Raw genomic sequence first — 6564 nt, 5'->3', positions numbered from 1 at the left:
AAGCCTGCAAGCTCGGGGAGGACTCCCTCAAGGGAGTCCAGCAACAAATACAAGGAGGAATCCTCTTCCTCCATCAAGTCCCATCAGAAGGGTGATAAGAAGAAGATGAAGAAGGTGGTCTACTACGAGACCGACTCTTCGTCACCCTCCACATCAAGCTCCGAGTCATCCATCGCTTCTAAGCGCCATGAGCGCAAGAAGTATAGTAAGATGCCCCTTCACTATCCCCGTATTTCAAAGCACACTCCTCTACTTTCCGTTCCCTTAGGCAAACCACCATATTTTAATTGTGAAGATTATTTTATGTGGAGTGATAAAATGAGGCATCATCTAACCTCACTCCACGAAAGTATTTGGGAAATTGTTGAGTTTGGAGCGCAGGTCTATACAAGGACTACGACTCGGATGAGGCGACCCAAATTAGGCACTTCAACTCCCAAGCCACGTCTATACTCCTCGCCTCCTTATGTCGACAGGAGTATAACAAGGTGCAAGGGTTGAAGAACGCCAAAGAGATTTGGGACGTCCTCAAAACCGCGCACGAAGGAGATGAGGTGACCAAGATCACCAAGCGCGAAACAATCGAGGGTGAACTTGGTCGATTTGTCCTCAACAAAGGAGAAGAGCCGCAAGCAATGCACAACCGGCTAAAGACCATGGTGAACCAAGTGCGCAACCTCGAGAGCACCAAATGGGATGACCATGAAATGGTCAAGGTTATTCTAAGATCTCTCGTATTTCGTAATCCTACTCAAGTTGAATTAATATGTGGAGATCCTAGATACAAACAGATGTCCCTGAGGAGGTGATTGGCAAGTTTGTGAGCTTTGAGCTAATGATCAAAGACTCCAAACACATTGTCAACTTGGAGCAAGGCGCCACCTCAACACCCAAGGTGCAACCCGTCGCATTCAAAGCGACGGAAGAAGAGAAGAGGGAGTCTACACCAAGTAGGCTTTCAATCGACGCCTCCAAGCTCGACAATGAGAAAATGGCGCTCATCATCAAGAGCTTCCGCCAAATCCTCAAGCAAAGGAGGGGGAAAGACTACAAACCCCGCTCCAAAAGGGTGTGTTACAAATGTGGTAAGCCTGGTCATTTCATTGCTAAATGTCCAATGTCAAGTGAAAGTGACAGGGACGATGACAACAAGGGGAAGAAGAAGAAGTACTACAAGAAGAAGGGTGGCGATGCCCACATATGTCGGGAATGGGACTCCGATGAGAGCTCCACCGACTCCTCCTCCGATGAGGACGCCGCCAACATCGCTGTCAACAAGGGCCTCATCTTCCCCAACGTCGGCCACAAATGTTTCATGGCTAAGGACGGCAAGAAAAAGAAGGTATACTCTAGAGCCACCCAAATATATAACATCTAGTGATGAGGGTAGCTCTAGTGAAAATGAAGATGATTTACTTACTCTTTTTGCCAACCTCAGCATGGAATAGAAGAAAAAACTAAATGAATTAATAGAAGCTATTCATGAGAAGGATGAACTCTTGGATAGCCAAGAGAACTTCCTTATTAAAGAAAACAAAAACATGTTAAATTGAAAAATGCTTATGCTCAGGAAGTAGAAAAATGTGAAAACTTAACTAAGGAGCTTAGCATTTGTCATGATTCAATTTCTAGCCTTAGAAATAAAAATGCGAGCTTAGTTTCTAAGGTCAAAGATTTAAATGTTTGCAATGATTCTATTTCTTATCTTAGAGATGAGAATGTTAGATTAAATGCTAAGATAGAAGAATTAAATGCTTGCAAACCTTCTACATCTACTGTTGATCATGTTTCCATTTGCACTAGATGTAGAGATATTAATGTTGAGGCTATAGATGATCACCTTGCCATGATTAAAAAACAAAATGATCATATAGCCAAATTAGATGCTAAAATTGCCGAGCATGAGCTCGAAAATGAAAAGTTTAAATTTGCTAGAAGCATGCTCTATAATGGGAGACGCTCTGGCATTAAGGATGGCACTGGTTTCCAACAGGGGAGCAATGTCAAGCTTAATGCCCCTAAAAGATTGTCTAATTTTGTTAAGGGCAAGGCTCCCATGGTTCAGGATAATGAAGGCTACATTTTATATCCTGTTAATTATCCTGAGCACATAATTAGGAAGATTCATGCCAGGAAACCTCATACTGTTTCTCACCATGCATACATGTATAAAAATGAGGCATCTAGCTCTAGGCAAACCACTCATGTTAAATTGCCTAGAAAGAAAATTCCTGTTGCATCAAATGAGCATAACATTTCATTTAAGACTTTTGATGCATCTTATGTTTTAACTAACAAATCAGGCAAAGTAGTTGCCAAATATGTTGGGGGCAAACACAAGAGCTCCAAAACTTGTGTTTAGGTACCCAACGTGCTTGTTTCTAACGTGAAAGGACCCAAGACTGTTTGGGTACCTAAGAACAAGGCCTAAATTGTTTGCAGGTTTATGCATCTAGGGGTTCAAGTTGGATAATCGATAGCGGATGCACAAACCACATGACAGGGGAGAAGAGAATGTTCTCCTCCTATGAGAAAAACGAAGATCCTCAACGAGCTATCACATTCGGGGATGGAAATCAAGGTTTGGTCAAAGGGTTGGGTAAAATTGCTATATCTCCTAACCATTCTATTTCCAATGTTTTTCTTGTAGATTCTTTAGATTACAATTTGCTTTCTATTTCTCAATTATGTAAAATGGGCTACAACTGTCTTTTTACTGATATAGGTGTTACCGTCTTTAGAAGAAGTGATGATTCAATAGCATTTAAGGGAGTGTTAGAGGGTCAACTATATTTAGTTGATTTTAATGAAAACAAAGCTGAACTTGACACTTGCTTAATTGCTAATACTAATATGGGTTGGCTCTAGCATTGCCGACTTGCCCATGTTGGGATGAAGAATCTTCACAAACTTCTAAAGAGAGAACACATTTTAGGACTAACAAATGTTCATTTTGAGAAAGATAGGGTTTGTAGCGCATGCCAAACAGGAAAGCAAGTTGGCGCTCACCATCCACACAAGAACATCATGACGACTGACAGGCCGCTCGAGCTAGTCCACATGGATTTATTCGGCCCGATCGCTTACATAAGCATCGGCGGGAGTAAGTACTGTCTTGTTATTGTGGATGACTATTCTCTCTTCACTTAGGTGTTCTTTTTGCAGGAAAAATCACAAACCCAAGAGACCTTAAAAGGATTCTTAAGACGGGCTCAAAACGAGTTCGGACTAAGGATCAAAAAGATAAGAAGCGACAATGGGACAGAGTTCAAGAAATCACAAATTGAAGGGTTTCTTGAGGAAGAAGGGATCAAGCATGAGTTCTCTTCTCCCTACACACCTCAACAAAATGGTGTAGTGGAGAGGAAGAATAGAACTCTACTGGACATGGCAAGAACCATGCTTGATGAGTACAAGACACCGGACCGGTTTTGTGCGGAAGCAATCAACACTGCTTGCTACTCCATCAATCGGCTCTATTTTCACCGAATCCTCAAGAAGACATCATATGAACTCCTCACTGGTAAAAAGCCCAATGTTTCATATTTTAGAGTCTTTGGGAGCAAATGCTTTATTCTTATTAAAAGAGGTAGAAAATCTAAATTTGCTCCTCAGGCTGTAGAAGGCTTTTTACTTTGTTATGACTCAAACACAAGGGCATATAGAGTCTTCAACAAATCCACTGGATTGGTTGAGGTCTCTTGTGACATTGTGTTTGATGAAACTAATGGCTCCCAAGTGGAGCAAGTTGATCTTGATGAACTAGATGATGAAGAGGCTCCATGCGTCGCACTAAGGAACATGTCCATTGGGGATGTGTGTCCTAAAGAATCCGAAGAGCCTCCACAAGCACAAGATCAACCGTCATCTTCCAACCAAGCATCTCCAGCAACCCAAGATGAGGATTAGGCTCAAAATGATGAAGATAAAGATCAAGAGCATGAGCTAGCTCAAGAGGAGGACAATGATCAAGGAGGAGATGAAGGCAATGAAAACAAGGAAGATGATCAAGAGATTCAGGGTCAAAGACCGCCACAACCAAGAGTCCACCAAGCAATTCAAAGAGATCACCACGTCAACTCCATCCTTGGTGACATTCATAAGGGGTAACCACTAGATCTCGAGTTGCTCATTTCTGTGAACATTACTCTTTTGTGTCCTCTATTGAGCCATACAGGGTGGAGGATGCACTAAGAGATCCGGATTGGGTGCTGGCAATGCAAGAGGAACTCAACAACTTCATGAGGAATGAGGTATGGCATTTAGTTCCACGTCCTAATCAAAATATTGTAGGTACCAAGTGGGTACTCCACAACAAGCAAGATGAGCATGGTGTGGTGACAAGGAACAAAGCCCAACTTGTGGCCAAAGGTTATTAACAAGTTGAAGGTTTGGACTTTGATGAAACTTATGCACCCGTAACTAGGCTTGAGTCAATTCGTATATTACTTGCCTATGCTACTTACCATGGCTTTAAGCTCTATCAAATGGATGTGAAAAGTGCCTTCCTCAATGGACCAATCAAGGAAGAGGTCTATGTTGAGCAACCTCCTGGCTTTAAAGATAGTGAGTACCCTAACTATGTTTACAAACTCTCAAAAGTGCTTTATGGGCTCAAGCAAGCCCCAAGAGCATGGTATGAATGCCTGAGAGACTTCCTGATCACTAATGGCTTCAAAGTCGGCAAAGCCGATCCTACTCTCTTTACTAAAACTATTGAAAAAGATTTGTTTGTATGCCAAATTTATGTTGATGATATCATATTTGGGTCTACTAACAAATCAACTTGTGAAGAGTTTAGTAGGATCATGATACAGAAACTCGAGATGTCTATGATGGGGGAGTTGAAGTATTTCCTAAGATTTCAAATCAAACAACTCCAGGATGGCACCTTCATCAGCTAAACAAAATACATTCAAGACATACTTAAGAAGTTTGGAATGAAGGACGACAAACCCATCAAGACACCATGGGAACCAATGGGCATCTCGACCTTGACACGAGAGGTAAATCCATAGATCAAAAGGTATACCGATCGATGATAGGATCTTTACTCTACTTATGTGCATCTCGACCGGATATTATGCTTTCAGTATGTATGTGTGCAAGATTCTAGGCTGATCCTAAGGAAGTTCACCTTAGGGACATGAAGAGAATAATGAGGTATTTAGTTTACACTCCTAAGTTTGGGCTTTGGTACCCCAAGGGATCCACTTTTGATTTAATAGGATATTCTGATGCCGATTGGGCAGTGTGTAAAATTGATAGGAAGAGCACATCAGGGACTTGTCAGTTTCTGGGGAGATCCCTAGTGTCTTGGGCTTCAAAGAAACAAAACTCTGTAGCTCTTTCCATCGCCGAAGCCGAGTACATTGCCACAGGTCATTGTTTTGCGCAATTACTTTGGAGGAGGCAAACTCTCAGGGACTATGGCTACAAATTGAGCAAAGTCCCTCTCCTATGTGATAATGAGAGTGCTATCCACATGGCGGATAATCCTGTTGAACACAGCCACACTAAGCACATAGATATTTGGTATCACTTTCTGAGAGATCACCAACAAAGGGGGGTATCGAAATAGCTTATGTAAATACCAAAAATCAATTTGCCGATATCTTTACCAAGCCACTAGAAGAGAAAACCTTTAGCAAACTTAGGAATGAGCTAAATATACTTGATTCTCGAAATTTTGATTGAAACATTGCACACATAGCCCATTTATATACCTTGATCATGTCTCTTTCATTCTGGTACAAATGCATATCTCTTATCATTCTTGTACCAAGGGTACGACTAATATGTTTTCAAGTGTATTTCTATACTAAGTCGTAGATTGAAAGGGAAATGGAGTCTTCGACGAAGACAAGGCTTCCACTCAACTCTAACGGTATCATTTACCCTTCGTCGTCACTCCACAAATCTCTCAAATTGGTATAATCCTTCACTCATATTTCCTTTACCAAAGGGGGAGAAAATATTCAAAGGGCTCTCAAGGTCTCCGTTTTTGGCGGTTCATGCCAAAGGGGGAGAAAATATTTAGCCCAAAGCAAAAGAACCACACCACCTTTATTTCAAAAAATTTCGAAATAAAGTTTTAATTGATATATTTCACATTGGTATCTATGCTTCACTTGATTTGTGAAAGTGAAATTTCAATTGGTATCTAATTTACAATTAATCCTTCAATTGGTATCCATTTCAAAAACCCTCTTGAAAGCTAAGAGGAGAATTTCATTCAGGGGGAGTTTTGTTTTAGTCAAAGGAAAAGTATTTCAAACAGGGGGAGAAATTTCAAATCTTAAAAATGCTTCCTGCAATCTTTTTCCTATACCTTTGACTATTTGCAAAAAGACTTTAGAAAGATTTTCCAAAAGGATTTGCAAAAACAAAACAAGTGGTGCAAATGTGGTCCAAAATGTTAAATAAAAGAAAAGCAATCCATTCATATCTAGTAAGATTATCAATTGGTTTAATTCCAAGTAACCTATGCACACTCCAAAATACAAACTAGTTCATTTCTGCACTTTATATATTTGCTTTGGTTTGTGTTGGCATCAATCACCA

This window comes from Zea mays, chromosome 1 (assembly GCF_902167145.1).
Source record: "Zea mays cultivar B73 chromosome 1, Zm-B73-REFERENCE-NAM-5.0, whole genome shotgun sequence".
NCBI classification, from domain to species: domain Eukaryota; kingdom Viridiplantae; phylum Streptophyta; class Magnoliopsida; order Poales; family Poaceae; genus Zea; species Zea mays.
This window is presented reverse-complemented; position numbering follows the sequence as displayed.